Source organism: Lissotriton helveticus, chromosome 6, assembly GCF_964261635.1.
Source record: "Lissotriton helveticus chromosome 6, aLisHel1.1, whole genome shotgun sequence".
NCBI classification, from domain to species: domain Eukaryota; kingdom Metazoa; phylum Chordata; class Amphibia; order Caudata; family Salamandridae; genus Lissotriton; species Lissotriton helveticus.
In genome coordinates, this window is record NC_136067.1 from 197,524,971 (window position 1) to 197,544,558 (window position 19,588).

Sequence of the window (19,588 nt, forward strand, 5' to 3'; positions counted from 1 at the left end):
GCTAATGTTTGCCCTGCCGTGCTTATGGTAACTGTGCACGTTGCTGTTATGATTCTTTTTCTGATGTATTGTTCAAGGACTTGATCCCTCTACTGTCTTGTACCGACTATTGTGGTTATTCCTCTGATGCTATAATGCCTGACATGATGTGCACCCGTATCTGTAACCGTCTCCACTTTGTATTTCAGGGGTATTATGTGTGTAACTGAACTTCCGGCACTGTATGTTTTTTTGTTGCGTAATAAAATACAGTTAAAAAATAAATAAATAAAGGTTACATGCTGTAATATATGTGAGGTGTCTTATTTCACGAATGAAAGACACATTCTACTGTTATCTTGAAGGTTCAGCTGAAGTTAGCTCTTTATTCTAATTAACTGTCACTGTTTTAAGCACATCTAAATGTGCTGTTAATTTAATACAAGCTACACGTTAATTCTTCACACATGTATAATAATTATTGTAAGTTAAAAAAAACATGCTATAGTTAGGACTAGTCACATTAAAGTCAAACTATAAATCATATTTGTGCATGTTTTAGCTTTTACAGAACATATTTTAATAAAGAGAAAGCATTAGGTCAAAGACTCGTGTTTTCAGCACCAAATGTCTATGTGTCATGTTTGTGAAAATGTATTTTATATTTGAAGCCCAAGGCAGATTTGTCATTCTAATTCATTGTGCAAGTTTATTTTTAAAATTATTTCCATCAGCCTCAACTATTTAGAACTGTCGAAAAAAGCTGTCCGATGCAGGGCCAGCCAGGGCACCGCTGTCAGAAAGGAAGTCCACCTGAGTCAGAGTGGGACGGTTGAAGGTTTGATGGACAGGGTACTCTGCGATGTTTAGATGCCAAACTCTGAATTGCACCCTAAATATTCTTGTGACCTTTACAGAATGGAATGCAATGTTGAACATTTTTCGTGGTTATAGTTAATGTTAAAAATAGGCACAAAGGGTTTGTATAACAACTGTTACCCGAGTGTTTAATACGAGAAAATAGCATTTAGTATCAGAGAACATAAATATATATAAAATGGAGGTATATTATAGAATATTTTTCTTAGCTCCCAGGTGGCTTTGGAATGCGAACTTACCATCTGGAGTACTGGAAAGGCCTGTGGGCAAAGTACATAACTACCAACTTATCATGGAAGAACCCACAGAAAGAACAGATGATTCTACAACAGACAATAGCTGTCCTTATGTGGGCCCCCTCACCCCTTTCTCTTTATGCACAACGCAAGCAAGATATCTAAACTCAGGTTACTGGTGTTTGTTAGAAGCGAAACTAGCGCTGAACATATCTATATATCACAGATATGGAGGCAATATAAAGTATAAAAAGGTAAGTAGTTTTTTCAAAAGAGATAGCATGTTTTATTAATTCTCTTTCCTAGTTTGTTTCTGCTACATGGAGTTATAAACTAATTGGTCTACCTTCGTCAACGGTGAAATATAGCATTACTTACCTATCTGGCAATGGAAAGCCACCATCAGCTCTAACAGCCCAAGTCTTTAGGAGCCTGACTGTGTTACTGCCCATGTTCTTTAATGAAAGAGCTTCTTCCCCTTAGACTGATATAGAAATGGCATCCTATGTGTAGTGTTTCTGCAGGAGGACAGTGAGAAGATTTTTTTGTGCTTCATAATGATCACACTGAAAAATATCATGGAAACTATTATAATTTCATATATGTGCATAGAATAGCAGGCCAATACAAAGAATGTTAACAGTACTAATATCATAATGTATGACATATGATCAAAACAGTGTTATATGAACAATAAAATACACAAATAGCATACAGAACTCAACATTTGGCAATCAGGAGCCATAGGCCACAGCTAAAGAAAGGGTACAATAAAGAGTATACACACAACGCATTTGTGATCCACAAGCCACACTGCTAGTTAAAAAGGCTCCTGTAAAACTTTCTACTAGATGGCAATTTCTGATTCTGTCAGTAACAATGGGCATTGGATTGTTCAACATTGGTATAGACTATAGGATATAAAAATGTCCATGAACTTTTATACCCAATCTATTGTGAGATAAAATGGTACATTATGGGAATCCAGATCCAACAGGAGAAATGCTAGTCTCCACACTTACCAGAACCCAGAACAAACAATGCAAAGAATATCTATGCCAACGGAACAAGAAAGAGAATAACAGAGAAGCAGAAACAGAGTCTCTGGATATCTTCCTCTTGCCTATTATTACTAGCAAACTCAATTTGCAGTGGAGTGCTGTTGATATCTACAAAAGAAAGTATTTATTTTAATGTTTGGTCAAAAATATTACCCTTCACTATGTCTACTGTAACATCTATTAAATCTTGTAGCAATCTCTGCAGAACCCATGTTCTGTGGCTGCTGCTAACTCTATCCTAAAGCTGAAAAATATACATAACCATTGCAAATGCATAGAACAACCGGAAGTCTATTACACATGCTTAAATCTATAACTGCATTAAGTGAGTTAGAAATCAAGTCTGTGATCTAAATGATTGTAAATTCACATAGTTCATCAGCAATAACATTATGAATAATTATCAGTAGTTTGCTTTTACTCCAGATAACATACATTCACTTCTTCACCACTAGAAATCCCTTAATACCATACAATATTCATGTAATCTAAACACAGCTTGCACGATGGGAAGGGTACACAAGTTCCCCCTACAAAAAGGTGCGATTGAGTTAGTAATCCTATGAAGGATGCATCCAGGGTATGGAGTTTGTAAACTGTAAAAGGAAAAAGGGTGAGTGCAAACTTAGGTGCATATCAAAGCCTAGTGTCCAGCTGTATTAAGTTTTTTTGCATTCGCTAACAGGTTGATTCACAGAATTGACTTGTCTATGGTGTCAAAAAGCATTTTAGTGTGTGTGAAATCCAAAGTGCGAATCAGTAATACGTCATCGAATCGCAATATTTGACAGGGGCGTGCTTTTAGCTTCTCTTCAAAAAAACAATATCGAACTGTATGTATTAATTTTTTGCAATTGAAAAGCTTCTCTCTCTATTGCTATCCATCGCTGGTCCCGGGGAGTAACCTACTGGAGAGGAAGGCCACGGGTTGGTCCAAGCCCTCCTCATTGAGTTGCGAAAGTACCGCTGCTATGTAATGCTCTTAGGTGTCCGTTTGAACAATGAACTCTTTAGAGAAGTCAGAGGTCCTGAGCACAGGAGCTGTGCACATGGTCCGGCTTTAGGTAGTCAAAGGCTTTCTGGTAAGCATCGGTCCAGATCACCTTTGTGGGTTGTTACTTGGAGGTTAGCTCAGTCATGGGGGCCAAAATGGTGCCATTACCCTTGATAAATCTCCGGTAATATCCTGTGAGGCCCACAAAAGCCCTGACCTCAGTCTCAGTTTTGGGGGGCTCCCAGGCAAGGATGGTTTCTATCTTGGCCTGTACGGGCTGCACCTTACCCCTGCCCACCAAGTGTCCTATGTACACCACTGACCCCTGCCCTATCTGACACTTGCTGGCCTTGATACTCAGGCCTGCCTCCTGCAGGGCTAGAAGCACTTCCCCGAAGTGACACAGGTGGTCCTCCCAGCTGCAGGTGCAGGCAGCTATGTTGTCCAGGCAGGCAGTGGAGAAGGCCTCTAAACCCAAGAGGACCCGGTTCACAAGCCTCTGGAAGGCGGCAGGAGCATTTTTTATAGCCCAAAAAGCATCACCCTAAATTTATAATAGCCCTCTCGGATGAATAAGATGGACCTCTCCTTAACTCCATCGGTTAGGGGGATCTGCCAGTCCCTGATGTGACTTCAAAGGTAGTCAAGTACTGGGCAACCCCCAGCTGATCAACCTAAGTTCATGTGTGGTGCCCAGTGGGGTGGCTTTAGGTACCAGAACCACATGACTGGACCAAGAGCTATTGGAGGGTTCTAGCACTCCCAATTCCAGCATCTTAGGAGACTTCACTCTTGATGCTGGCCCTCACCTTATCTGACAGCCTGTATTTATTTTTATTTTTTTATTTATTTTTGGCATTTATTAAGCGCGAACAATTGCCCGCAGGCGTCTCGGCGCTATACTGTTTTACCCTCCTTTATGATTTATGCAGTTTTTCAGAGGTTGAATAGCCAGGTTTTCAATTTCTTCCTAAAGGACAATAGATTTGGGCTTGATCTTATTGTTTGTGGAAGCGTATTCCATAATCTTGGGGCGGCAGCTAAAAAACGTCTGTCTCCCCAATTGACCAATCTAGTCCGTGGCACTACTAGGTCATTCTGTCCTGCAGATCGTAGCATTCGGGTGGGAATGTACGGAACAAGGTGGTCGCACAGGAATTGAGGCGCTTGATGGTGTAGTGCCTTGTAGACGATACATAACGTCTTAAATTTGATTCGGTTCCTAACAGGTAGCCAGTGGAGACTCCTCAAGGATTCGGATATAGGTTTAAATTTAGGAATGTTGAGGAGAAGTCTGGCTGCTGCATTTTGGATTGTTTGCAGTTTCTTAATTGTCTTAACTTGGGCATTTGCAAACAAGCCATTGCAGTAATCCAGCGCTGATAGGACCATTGCACTAACCAATGTCTTTCCCACATTGGTAGGAAGAAAAGGAATAATCTTCCTTACCAGTCGAAGTTTGTAGAAGGCTTTGGAGGCCATCTGATTGGCATGAGCCATGAAATTTAGGTTATCATCGAAGATGACACCCAAGTTTCTCACTTTCGTAACTGGTTCAGGTACAGCTCCGAAAGATGATGGCCACCAAGTAGGGGACCAACTAGGGCTGAGGTGGCCAAAGGTGACCACCTCAGTTTTGTCGGAGTTTAATTTCAAGCAGTTTGCTGACATCCATTTTCCAATGGCCAGCATACCTGTCTTGAAATTTTCCGCTACTTTTTCCCCATCATTTCTGACAGCCAGTATCAACTGAGTATCATCCGCATATGAGGTAAGGTTCATCCCATGCGCTTTGATGGTGTTAGCGAGGTCCGACACATAGATATTAAATAGTGTCGGACTAAGGGATGAACCTTGAGGTACCCCACATGGTAGTGATAGTTCAGCAGATTCATATTGGCCCAGTATGACTGCCTGGGATCTCTCTGCTAGAAAAGATGCTATTAAGTCTTTTGCTAGGCCTTGCACGCCCATCATTTCGACACGGTTGACTAAGATCTTATGGTCAACCGTGTCGAAGGCAGCTGATAAATCTAAGAGCACCAGTAATGCAGTTCCACCTTGGTCTCTGATTAATCGGATGTCATCCGCTGCCTTAATGAGGGCTGTTTCCGTCCCATGAAACTTACGGAAACCAAATTGTGTTTCATCGAGCAGATGGTGTTGCTCGATGAATCCCGCAAGTTGAATATTCATGGCTTTTTCAATTACCTTAGCGATAAAGGGTAGGTTCGCTATAGGCCTATAATTTTTAAGTTCTGCTTTATCCAAGCCTGCTTTCTTCAGAAGTGGTTTGAGTAAGGTTTTTTTCAATTGGTTAGGAAAGATTCCTGTGCGAAACATGAGATTGATCATTTGAGTAATTGCAGGGATTACGACGTCTATTAATGACCGAAGAGTGTTTAAGGGGCAAGGATCCAAAGCTGATCCGGATTTAATTGTTTTCACAATGTCCTGAATATTGTCATCTGTTACCTCTGCGAAGCAAGAGAGGGTATTACTTGGAGAAGGGATATTTGTTTTCCTGATCCATTGATCTTCGCCTTGGTTAAATGCTGAAAATATATCATTTACTTTGGCGAAGAAAAATGCTGCTAATGAGTTGCAGAACTCTTGTGAGCAAGGAGGATTAAGATCTGGGGCACATCCCGCGAGATGTTTAGTTATTTCGAAAAGCTTTTTATTCGAGTTTTTTGCGTTTTCGATTTGCTCTGTATAAAACTTCTTTTTAGTCTCTATAATTAGAAGTTTATATTGAGTTAAGAGTTCCTTGTACACTATCTTGTCCTCGTTATCATATTTTTTCCTCCAGATTCTTTCTTTATTTCTGCATTGCTGTTTCACTTTTCTAAGCTCTTCAGTATACCAAGGAGCTGAGGGGGAACTTCTGTTTCTGGACATTCTTTTTTCAGGTACCAGTTTGTTAGCCGCCTGGCCTACCCATGTGTGATACTGTTCAATAGCAGTGTCTGGATCAGTTGCCCATTTGGGAGTGGAGTTCAATAGCGCCTCCTTAAAGCAGGGGATACTGATGTCTTTCCAGACCTTGAACAATTCTCGTGAGGGAGATATAAAGGCGGTTGTGGTTTTGTTAATTTGAATGGTTGCCAAAACCAGATAATGATCTGACCAAGCCATAGGCAAGACATCAGACACTGATATATTTTCCAAGTTGGTGAAAATACCATCTAAGGTATGGCCTGCATTATGAGTGGGTCCTTTCACCAGCTGAGATAGACCAAAGACCTCCATTTCAGATTGCAATGATATGGTGTCCTTATCTTCGCCACGTTCTAAATGGAAATTAAAATCACCTAACAGAGTTATCGAATTGTCAGTGCCTGAAGTTTCTAGGATGGTGAGTATTTCTGTCAAGAAGTCCACCCGGGTTTCTGGTCTTCTATAAAGTAATATACCTTTAAAATTGTATGAGGGGGAGAGATAAATGTCAAATTGAAGTGCTTCACATGCCTTTGAAGGTATGGCTGTGGTGCGAATTTTAAAAAAGTCACGGGCAATTATTGCAACCCCACCACCTCTTTTGCCAATTCTATCTAGTCTGTGGCATTTGTATCCCTGTGGAACGGCTATTACGAGGTCTGGGTCAGAGGCTTTATCCAGCCATGTCTCTGTCAGGAACATTATGTCTATGTTCCTATCGGTGAGTACATCGGCTACCTCTTGCCTGTGTTTGGGTAATGAACGCACGTTAATCAGGGCTATCATAAAAATTTGGTTTGTTTGTTTCACGCTTTCGCTACCTGCTCTTTTATTTAATAGGGGAGTAGACATTTGACAATGTTTACAGTGCAATACGGTTTTAGATAGCAGGGAATCAGGACTGTACCTTATGCAATGTTCCGAGATTTGCGGGCGTAAATCGGTCAATGCTGAGCACGGGTATGAGATGAGGCTTGCGCGGGCATTTTGACCAGGGGGGGTGGCCCTAGGCCCGTATCTGGCGCGGACGGGCGCAGACGGGCCCGCTGCGCCCGCCCGCTGCGCGGACGGAATGACCCCATTATTTTATATCCTGCCGAGGAGGGTGGGAGGCGTCCTGCCACTGGACCGCCAACCCTTCCTCCCTCCAAGATGGCGCCCCTGTCCCGCGTCGTCAGCCCGCAATCGGCCACGCCGGGATGGGGGGGTGAGTGAAGCACGCCTCGGTGCTAAATTCATCCTGCACTCGAGCCAACTATAATTACACCAGCTTAAAATTGCATCAATTAAAATATTTTACAATTCTTAAAAAGTCTGTGTAATATCAGTGCTAAAAAAGTCTGTGCAATATCAGCGCGCTTTCAGAAAGGGATAGTAAGTAGGACCCCCGGCTTTTCGCCTCAGGGGAGAGTAAGCGAGTACAGCGAGCCTTACAAATGCTGCTCCTTAAGTATCCGGGAGGGCGGGAGGCGTCCTGCCACTGGACCGCCAACCCTTCCTCCCTCCAAGATGGCGCCCCTGTCCCGCGTCGTCAGCCCGCAATCGGCCACGCCGGGATGGGGGGGTGAGTGAAGCACGCCTCGGTGCTAAATTAATCCTGCACTCGAGCCAACTATAATTACACCAGCTTAAAATTGCATCAATTAAAATATTTTACAGTTCTTAAAAAGTCTGTGCAATATCAGTGCTAAAAAAGTCTGTGCAATATCAGCACGCTTTCAGAAAGGGATAGTAAGTAGGACCCCCGGCTTTTCGCCTCAGGGGAGAGTAAGCGAGTACAGCGAGCCTTACAAATGCTGCTCCTTAAGTATCCGGGAGGGCGGGAGGCGTCCTGCCACTGGACCGCCAACCCTTCCTCCCTCCAAGATGGCGCCCCTGTCCCGCGTCGTCAGCCCGCAATCGGCCACGCCGGGATGGGGGGGTGAGTGAAGCTTGCCTCGGTGCTAAATTAATCCTGCACTCGAGCCAACTATAATTACACCAGCTTAAAATTGCATCAATTAAAATATTTTACAATTCTTAAAAAGTCTGTGCAATATCAGTGCTAAAAAAGTCTGTGCAATATCAGCGCGCTTTCAGAAAGGGATAGTAAGTAGGACCCCCGGCTTTTCGCCTCAGGGGAGAGTAAGCGGAGTATGTAGGACTTCATATTAACAAGGAGTCTGTCCTCTGTGTCCACATCATGGGTGCACAGGTGGGTAATTCAAGGGATAAGGGAGAATATTGAGGAGTACTGCTCCAGGACTTGATGACAGTCCCTCTGCTGTTCGGGAGTTAAGGATGGGGAAAGGACCACTCCCTCCACCAACCCATCCTTCTCTTGGAAGGCAAAGAGGTCAGGGAGAGGTTCACTTTCCTCTTCCTCCGCCCCATCAGTTACAATCAGCAAGGTGAGCTCAGACCTCTCGTAGTGGGGTTTTAGGCAGTTGGCATGTAGTACCCTGTGGGTTTGCCTGGGTGTCTTAAGGTCCACCATGTAAGTGGCCTTGCCCTTCTTCTCAACCACCTCATAGGGGCCCATCCAGCCGTCTTGGAGGGCACTGAGCTCTTGAGGGTCCATGACCCACACCTTCTGTCCATGCTCTAACTCCACAGGGTTAGAATTCTGATCATACCACTCTTTTATTACAGCCTGACTGGCCTCTAAGTTGTCAGAAGCTTGGTTCCATAACTTAGCCATTTGTCTACGGAAGCCCAGCTTGTATCTTACTATATTCTGGAGAATCCTCCTGGGAGTTTTCTCCCACCCATCCTTCACCAAGATGAGAGGTATCCTAACAGGGTGTTCATACAGAAGCTCAAGGCAGATGAAGACTACACCCTTCTGCAGTACCTTCTTGTAGGAACACAACCAACAGGGCAAGAGGATGTACCACTTTTTCCTCAGGCCCTCGGGAGGACTTCTAATCATGCCCTTCAGGGTCTTGTTGAAACTCTCTACAAGCCAATTTGTCTGAGGGTGGTAAGGGGTGGAGAACTTATAAGTAACCCCGCACTCCTTCCACATAGCTTGCATATATGCGGACATAAAGTTTGTACTCCTGTCAGACAAAACGTCTTTGAGGAAACCCACTCTGGTAAAAATCCACAGCAGGGCCCTGGCCACCATAGATGCAGTGATGGTCCTCAGAGGAATGGCCTCTGGGTACCGGGTTGCCTGATCCACCAGAACCAGGATAAAGGTGTGACAAGAAGAGATTGGAGGATGCATAGCGCCAACAATGTCGATGCCCACCTTTTCAAAGAGGGGGCTAATGACAGGTAGTGGTTCTAGGGGGGGCTTTGTCCCTTTTTTCCTACTAGCTTGGCAGGTCACACTGATCCTACAGAATGTATTTGAAGAGGTCCTCATCCTGGGCCAATAGAAATGTGGGAGAAGCCTAGCAAAGGTTATGTCTTGACCCAAGTGTCCTGCCAATGGGATCTCATGAGCCAACCCCAATAGGAAGGCCCTGTAGCATTGGGTGACCACTAAGGCCCTTGATGACCTTGCACAGGAGCCTTAGGCTCACTGTAAAGGCGGCCATGCTCCCAGTAAATGTGTTAGTTCCCAAAGGCATTCCTGCTTCCTGGGCTTCGGCCTGTCGCCTCATGCCCTCAAGTGTGGGGCACTTCCTCTGTGCCCTACAAAACTCCTCGCTGGTGGGTCCTTTTTCCACCTGCCACTCCACATGGGTAGGCAAGCAAAGACCCCCTCCGTTGACTCCTGGGCGGCCACCTCAGGTGCCCTATTTGTCTCACGGGGAGTTCATCCAGGGGTGGATTTCGCACGCCCTCTGCTTTTCCCATTTTTAGTAGTTGGCTGGGCCATTGTTCCAGAATCCAGCCCTATCACACTCCCTTCCCTGGCAACCATGGACCGTGTGGTAGCACAGATCCACTCTGGTAACCCCATCCTCTCCACATGCGCCTTGAGCTCCACCTCCTTTCAGGCAGTGTACCCCAGCACTAAACTAGCCACCCAGGGGTTTTTACTAGGGGTGGGCGGCAAATTCCATTCTGCTCGCGGAACTTGCAAAATTTCTGCATTTTTGCGTTCCGCGAAAATGTCGAAACTTTCGCGATCCGCGGAAAAACGGAAGGATGTGCCACTGATGGATCAAACACTTAGACAATTGTATTGCTTTGATCTGTATTGCTCAAATGAAGGTGAAAGTAATTATGTCTAAGAGGTACTGTTGCTGTAGGGTGAGGTGGAAGTATGGTCTGAGCTCGTTTCACTACTAAGCTAGCCAACACTGAACCATCTAGATGGATTTTTGCAGATTGATTGCCCCACTTGTTGTCTCCTCACCCACTGGATTGTGACAGGGCACCATGACACAATGAATTGAAGAGATACAACAACAGAGAGACTAGATTGAACTAGGCTGAGACAGAGGGGGGCTGAGGGACACGGAGTCTAAGTCAACACCCTCACTGCCACCATGTGCAGAGCAAGTGATGAGTGGTGTGTAGGTGGATGCAAAAGAAAAGTGTCAAGTGGAGGGGCAAAGGTTACACAATGATATCTGCACCAAAAACCTTTCACACCTAAACTATATTAGTCAAACCTGAAATGTAAGATCAAAATTACATGTAATATTCTGGTGCAGGTATATTAACAATTTAAGCTGCTTTAAAAACATTGAAACGGTGACTATTGGTCTAGCCTGCCTTTTGATGCTAAGACAGATAAAACAAATCCCTTTTAAATGTAAACATTACCGGAGGGGGGGGGTTTGGTTACCAGCCCCTGCCCTGCCTGGTGAAACTTTGGTTGGTGCCCAGCTCACGAGCCTCATGAAGCCACCATCCATGCATGCCTCAGTGTGGTAACACTGAAGCAGTGCCCAAGATGTGCCAGGCTCCGCTGTCAGCAGTCGGACGCTCGGGCGGCAGTCTCTGCCCCCAGCTTCACTCACTGAAATGTTATAGCAAGGAAATACCCACAGCAGGTCACGATATTGCATAGTCTGGTGGGCACTGCATCGCACTGTGTGATCTTGCGCGCTTCAGGTTTTCAAATATCCCCCCCCCCACATTCATAATCTTCGACTCGAGCCCTGGTCATGTTACTATTAAGCAGTGCCCTGTGGATCAGACAGCTCGACTAGCAGTGAGAGGCCTCGCGGTGCCAAAGAAATAGGTATGAAGCAGTGGGTGTGATTAATGCTTACAAGCATAAGAGGGGCAGCTTCAGTACAAGCGTCTCTCCCTCACAGAATACGGACATGTAGGGATGTGTATAAGTAAGTGCTCATCTCTTCACTTTACCCATACCCCACACAACCTAACTACCAACACAGCATTAAGCATTTTATTTTTTCCCCATTGTCACTGTCAAATTTTAAAAGCGGTGTGCCTCCTTTTTATTTAAAATCACAGTTACAATTGGCATATATTTAACCATCGCTCTGTGAGCTCTGCAAAGAGGGCAAGAATTGGATGTGCACAAAGTCTAAACAATTTTGCTACTCACTGAGCAGCGATTTGAGAAAGCACGGCACGTGAGCCCCAAATCGGCAATTAAATAAAATAAATATAGCAAGACACAGTGACCAGGTTGGTTTATTCTCACGCAAACACAGTAGCACCCCTTTACAGGTGATACTCGTCAGGCGCAGCAAATTCTCTGCGAGCACGCAAAATTTTGCATGCTCACGGACATTTCTTGCCGTTTTGTGAAATTTCGCCCACCCCTAGTTTTTACCTCCAGTGTGATGGTGTGCTCTCTTTGGACACTTGGAGTCCCCCTTGTAGTGTCCAATCTCACTGCACTCATAGCACTGGACATTTCTAGGCTGCTGACCTTTGTCAGGATAAGTTGATTTTGGTGGTAAGATTGGGGCTGGGACCCAGACCCTTTCCCTTGTGAATTGATTTGGGGGCCTTTGAAGAACTCCTTCTTTGTATTTCCCCACTATTTCTCCTGGTTGGAACCCTGACCACCCTTTTGGGAGTCCCCCCAGATCCCTTGGTGGACACCCTGGTGCTGACCCAGGTGTCCTTAAGCTTCCTAGGGTTAGTCCACTTACGGTCAACAAGGTGTTGGCGTAGTTCCGAAAAACATTTCTCCAGAAGTTGCTCTCTCAAGAACAAGTCATACAACCCTTGATAATCATTTATATTGCTGCCCCTCACCCACCCCTCCAATGCCTTACTAACATAATCCAGGATATCTACCAAGTTCTACGCGGAAAGTTTATGGCTATTCCTGAACTTCTGTCTCTACCTTTCAGGGGTAAGACCATTATTTTTAACTAATGCTGTTCTCAAGACAGGATAGTTGGTCTGATCTGCCTTGTCTAGTGTAAGGAGTTTGCCCCTCCCCCGGAGGCATGTACTTGTACAAGCTACCCTCCCAGTAACTCTCTGGGACCCTATGGGCTCTTAAAGACACCTCATAGGCTGCTAGCCATCTATCAATATCATGCCCGCACATTAAAACTGGCCCCCACATCTTTGGGTATATAGACCCTAGACTCAAATGAAGCTTCAGTTAGTATGCTGCCACCATTCGCATTGTTGCTGGCCCCTACGTGTAGGGCCTGGATACCCAGTACCTTCAGGCTGAGCTCCTGACTAAGTTTCCTCTCCTCCATGGCCAACCTCCTTTCTTCACGAGCCTGCTCCAACTTGACATGCTCCAATTTCAACTGTCTTTCCTCGATCCAGTCCTCTGATTCCTCTGAGGACAGGTCCTTGAAGATATACTGCTGCCTGCCATAGAAGGTACTCTCAGTTCTGGGAGAAAAGTGTCTCCTTCTGTTAGCAGTAGGTCAAGATCTTCTGTGGCATATTGCTCTAATCCTCCCTGTCCCCTTCTTCCTCTGGATGAGCAACTGCCCATGCTTCCTAGATTTCCTGAAGCTCTGCCTTCTTGGCGCTTCACTTGTAGAACACCCCTTTCTCCTGGCAAAAACCCCTGAGCTGCACCACTGTATAAGTTTCCAGGTTGGCCAGCTCGAATTCCATCTTGCCAGGTAGGAGCACAAATGTTTGCAGAGAAAACCAACGGGACTTAGGCAAAGGACTGAAAAAGAACTGCTCACAGCCACCAATCAGGAAGAATTTTGACAAAACAAAATGCAAATCGGAGTGAACGGACAAAAAGTTACCAATCAAAGAAAATGGATTGAACTGAGTCAGGTGTAAAATTGTGGCGTATACTGAGTCACTGTTTAGTGTTACCCAAGCACAAGTCCTATCCCACCACTGAGCATCAATGTTAGAAATTAGGGGCTCTGATTGGCAGGGGTATGCACCCTTAGCCAAGCAGGGACCTTAACTCTATACAGGGTAAGTCTGAAAATGCCCTAGGGGACCCTGTACCCACCCTCTGTTAGCTTGGCGCAGAACAGACGGGCTTATCCCAAGAAGCAATGTGTAAAGTATTTGTGTAACACAACCCTACAGTAACTCAATGGGAAAGCTGCAAAAAGATTCCACACAGGCCTAAAAAATATTAAATCTTTATTGAGCAAATGAATAAAGTCAAAGCGACAGGCATTCAATCAATAGGTTAAGTATTGCCCAAGTTTGGAAAGTAGTATTTAAAATAACAGCTGGGCAAGATCTCGGTGGACTTCCTGGTGCAATATGAACAGTCCGTCATGCCCGGCCATGGGGAGTGTGATGTGGAGCAGCTGGCACAGACGGAGCTCAGTCCAAATATGTCCCAAAGCGAAGTATGAGCGAGTCCGTGGTACAGGGACTACCCCGGGTTTGACTACACCAACCCCCCACATTTGTGTGTAAGTCCCACTGTGAGGAACGGGGCTTTGGGACCCGGGCACTTCCTCTTGGGACCTCTTACGCACCTTGAGTACTTGTGGAGATGCTGTGGGCAAACCCGGTGCCGCTCATAGGAGACGCTCGGTTCAGCTGCACGCTACTGCAGCGGCAGTGATGTCGGCAAGGTCTCAGGCAGTCGCGTTGTCCCGGTGCACCCGGTCAAAAGAGCTTTCAGTGCTCAGGTAGAACTGCAGCTTAGACCCGCATTGTGGGGTGGATCACAGCTGAACTTGAGTTGAGAAGGTACTTACTCCCTGGGACCTCAGGGAGTCAGGCGGCACAGGCCAACCTGGGAGACATTTGGTTTGAATCCTTGGTCCGGCCGTCAGGGAAGAGGTCATCAGGCAGGAGGACAGCTCAACCAGGTTGAGAAGCCATTCCTGGGAACAGGCAGGCACAGCAAAGAGGCAATCCTTCCAGCACAGCAGCCTGTACTCAAGCAGAGTTGTGTGCAGGTCCAACAGTGTAACAAAATGTGTGGCCTGGACCCAATTTTTATACCTTTGTGCCCAGCTACTAGAAGGCATCCCCATTCGGTATCTGGAAGGGACGTGTTTTTGGCTTCACTTACCAAAAACATTTCCGAACTGTATGTATTATTTTTTGCAATCAAATTCCGGTTGCAAAACATTCATGCTTTTCTGACTAAAAACCATGTAGTGGTAACCCCACCTACTCTGAGAATGTAAAAAAAGCGTAAGAGCCAGTGGTCTATGGTATCACTGTGTCTTCTTAAACAAAGAATAAAAAAATGTAACTTTTCTTTTTAAAAGCAGTCCTATTTCCTTTCAGGCAATTGAGCTGTACTAAAAAAAAGGTTTGATATAAAAAGAAAAAGGCAATCACTGACACTGAGGGTTTCTGACCCCAGCAGGTCACTACACTTGTCATACTTGTGATTCATAGTGGGACACAATTTGTGACTTACTTCATTGATATTCATGAGGTAGGTTGAATAGCCATCCTCTATGAATCTGTAATCAGCAAACTGACCTATTAGTCTATAGGTAGGTTCACAAATTACCACACTGGCTGGAAAATACAAAATGCAACCAGTATTTGGCAGCCAGTTGTACATATATTTGGCCCTAAATCCTTGGTATCTATTGCTCATCCATGATACTTCAGCTAGAACAAGGTCATTCACAACTCTTGTTGAACAAAGAATGAATTCCAATTTTCCACTTCCATCTTTCACATAGTGGATGGATCATAGTCATGAAGCCTTGCACTCTGGGAGTACTGCTAAGTGTGCCTCCTCTGCAGTAGAAGACTTAAGCAGACTGAAGTTTGAAAGAAACACAACGAGATGATAGACGGAGTGCTGAAACGTTTACAGACACTCACCCCCAGTCACAGATCTGGGTTGAATCCATCGTCGTTCTTTAGCTCACTTTGCCACCCCAGTTCTGACTCAGCCATAGGCAAATCAGTCTTGACCCTGTTCCTTGTGTGGACAGAGTCCAGCTAAAACTACCAAGCCAGGTCTTCCCTGGACCGGAAACAAGCATCCTAGGACCGGTTTTGGGGTAAGAGATGTAACGGAATGGAGATGCACAGTAAAAAATTAACTTTTGACACCCCATCTCTTTTAGAGATCTAGGGCCAGATGTAGGTGGCCTTTTCAGGCCATTTACCGACCGGTAACGGCCGATTTTGGCCGTTACCGATTGGTAAATGTGTCGTGTTTTGGCAGCTCCTGAGTTAGCGTTTAGCACAGCTACACGGTCTTTTCTGTTAACTTGACCAAAACGAACGGGGGCCATTTTGAATCCCTCTGACTTCCGTTTCCTATGAACACGCTGCCTCGTGGTCAGTGTGCCCTTTCGTCCTTTCTCGATACCCATGGTCACTAGTCTGCTCGGCAACAGGCTATTTTTAGTACTGGTCAAGCGCACATGCGCATTACGCACCAATTGGTCACTCTTTAGGAATGTTCACACTAACTGACCAGCGCTGTTGAAGCTCCTCCCACACGTTGGCTGTGTTCCAAAAATGACCTTATATGTACCTAAAATGTGTAACTTGTAACCGCCTATCTTTTTATTACTATTAAACTGTATAAAAGAGGTCGCGCACCAATGTTCGGTGTGCTACTTCTTACATTGCCGAAGAGTGCTGTAGGAATGTATCACCACCCCATGGGGTCTTAATAAACTTGTCTTTTACCTTTTCCAGTGTCCGTGCCAACTTCTATACTAAGGTGTTCGAGAGTTTAGCAGAGTATGTAGGCCTGATTTGAACCCAACACCACAATTGGCGACCACGAAGGGACTCATCGGCGACTCGGATGCCCGAAGGAGAGGTCGTGACGAAGGTTAGGAAACTCGCCATGGACGCGATCGCTGCCATTGAGTGACCCGAGTCCCGGCACCCACGGTGTGCTTTCCCTTCCTTCCGATCTGACCTTCCAGGTGGCGCCGGTCCTCGACTGAGATTCTGATCTTGGATTGTCGTGATGTGCCGTTTTGGCTGATTTGACCACAGAACTTGGCAGTTGGACTTTGGGCGTTTGAAAATATTTGGTAAGCTTTTGAGTGGTGAAGTAGTCTACTGACACTTACTGTGGCTTTTTGAAACTTTGAATTTGAATTTGAATTTGTTAGCTAACGTTTTTGAATCTTTGAATTTGAATTTGAATATGTGAAGTGCACCTCACATAGGCAGGCATGTAGGGATATTTCTCTGATTTATTTGATTTGAACAGTGCACCGTGTTAGGTGGCATTTTTGTAGTATCACGTTTTCGTGGTACTTTTTGAAACATGCCTGTTTTTAGCACACTCCGTAGGATGTGCTGTTCTGAAAATGGTACCAATTATCGATTAAGTGCAAAACAGCCGGCTCCCCCAGAGGGGACTCCAAATCGTGAAATGTATGTCAAATTCGGTATTCCACCAATAATGTATAGTACATTATGGCATAAGTATACTAAAACTGATCGTGAATTACAGTGGCCACTATATGGGTCGTTTGACCTTCGAAAGGTACAGTATGTAGAGCAGTGTTTGTTTCAGCGAAGGTCTAGACAAGATATGTTTGATTGTGTGCGTATGTGGGAGAAAGAGGTGCGTGAACGAGTGAAGCGTGAGGAAGCCTTGGCGGAGAAAGTGCAGCGGAAGGCTGCACATGACAAAGCTTTACAGCTACAGGAGAAGGAATTACAGGAAAAGAAAGAGAGGGAGAGACGAGAACGTAATTTACAGGTTAATGGTCAATTCCCTATCAGGCGTCCTCTCTATCCAGTCCTTACTAATGAAACGGATGATTTTTCATTACTAGATCGTTGTCCGCCTCCGTACGTCGCACCCACGGCTCCGAGCGAGGGATCAGACGAGGATAGTGATCGAACACAGCGTACCAGGTTACATGCGGAACGAACTGCGGAATTACGTTCGTTGGCACGAAAGCTAAATATTAATACTGTTACTGTTTCTGACATTGCTGTAAAAATGGAACAGTGGCCTGATAAGGAACGACTGTATTTTTTAGATCATTTTGGAGATGAAGTTGTTGAGCGGTATAGAAAATATTCTCTCGAGTTAGAACCCAAGGAGATATCCGAGGGCCGTGAGAATTTTCGTAAAGGTCTTTTTGTTCTTTCAGATGCGGACGATTTCTTCAAGCGTTTGATTCAACTACTAAATGAGGCGATACGACTACGGGAGTTGGGAACGTCGAAGAATTCGTCTGCGTCCGGAGCGACGGGGATATCCAAAGAATGCCCTATTTTTGAAACAGATAAGATCGCTGCGATTAATGTTAGACCCATGCGAGAAGCTGCGCCTTTATATGTCCCTCATAAAGGGGATGGCACAGATGATGATAAAAGTTCTAAAGATGCGAAAGGGTATTTTGTATATAATTGGGTTTATACGCCTTGGAATAGAGCAGATGTCATGGCGCTTAAGAATGCTTTACCTGATCCCCGTAAAAACCCTGCGGCTTTTTATGAAAATGTTGAAAGTGCAATTTCTTCATGTATCATGACGTTAGTTGATATTGATCTATTTTTCGGGTTGATATTGCCCCCTGATATGTGGAGAGTGATTCGTAGGTTTGATGACCTCACGACCCTCGGGGCCACTTGGAAAGATCTTGTTCAGGCTGATTTAGATAGAGAACCAGCATGTAAGCCGTGTCAATTAATATTAGACCTTCCAGGGGCCATACTAACAAAATTAAAGACTCTTGCTCCCGCTAAAAAGATTGATTGGACTATATTAGCCTCTTGTAAGCAGAAAGCGGATGAATCAGTTTCTGATTTTTTCTCTCGCTTCGAGGAAGCGTTCCATGATTACAGTGGTCAATTATTGACAGAAGATACTGGCAGGCATTTATTCGTTGATAAGTATGTGGCTAATCTCCTACCGGAGATTGCGAAACGATTAAAAGCGAGTGAAAGTTCATGGACCACAGCAACCCCTGCTTCTTTATTGACTATGGCTCAATATTATGAAAGACAGGAATTGGAGGCGAAAGAAAGTAGTGAAAAGAAGGCGAAGGAATTGAAAACGAAGGTAATGTTAGCTCAGGTTCAGGCTACGAGAGGGAGCAATAGAGGGGGACGAGGATCGTACAGTAATACTCCTCCCCCTCGTTCTGACATTTCTGTGAATCAATGTGCATACTGCAAACAGTTTGGGCATTGGATTGCAGACTGTCCGGTGTTTCGAGAACAGCGTAATTTGAGGGGACGAGGAAGTGGAAGGTCTAGAAGTTATTATGGAGGGACAAGAGGAGGTTATGGCACGAATGATCGTGGAGGATATGGAGCAAGGGGTCGTGGTCAGTCAGATTATAATACGTTTGATAACCGCAATCAATATCAGATAAATGAGGGTGGTCCTGCTGAAGCACGGGATGAGCATTACGCATAGGATTGCGTAGGATGGGGTGTGGAATCGGTTGAGGTACCAGTTGATCAGAGGGGTCCATACATAGAAGCACATGTTTTGGGTTCTACTGATCAATTTCTGGTCGATACAGGAGCTACTCGTAGCGCTTTGTCCAAACACTTGGTTCCAAGGGCTCCCCTGTCTGGCGAGGTAATTACAGCTATAGGGTTCGATGGAACGCCTTCTTCTAGCCCATTGTCTCAACCAGTTACATTCCATGTCGATAAATTTGCTGCCCCATGTCCCTTTTTGTTGTCTCCAAATACACCAGATAATATTATGGGACTCGACATGTTAAAACACTTTCGAGCTACTATTCGCTGTGCCCCAGAAGGAGTGCGAGTTGTGTTGAATGAGAATTACCCAGACTTTGAGCGAGTGTGTTTTCTCCATGAATCTGAAGTATTGGCCTCCTTACCAAAAACGTTGTGGGCCACTTCTGACACGGATGTAGGACGAATGATAATTCCTCCAGTGCATATTACTGTAAAGGAGGGAGTATCTCTGCCACGTGTCCCGCAATATAAGATTTCTAGAGAAGGTGAACTTGCTTTAATACACATTGTAAATGATTTGATTTCGGCAGGAGTAGTCGAGGAAGTTCCTTACAATGTTTGCAATAGTCCAATTTTACCGATCCTTAAGAGAGATACAGATGCTAAGGTTTACCGTTTCATTATTGATTTGAGGGAAATAAACAAGATAGTAGTGCCTCAGTATCCAGTGGTATCTGACATCACCACATTGCTTACGTTGGTTCCACCGACGGCAACTACTTTTACAGTCATTGATTTGAAGAACGCCTTCTTTTCGATCCCTGTACATC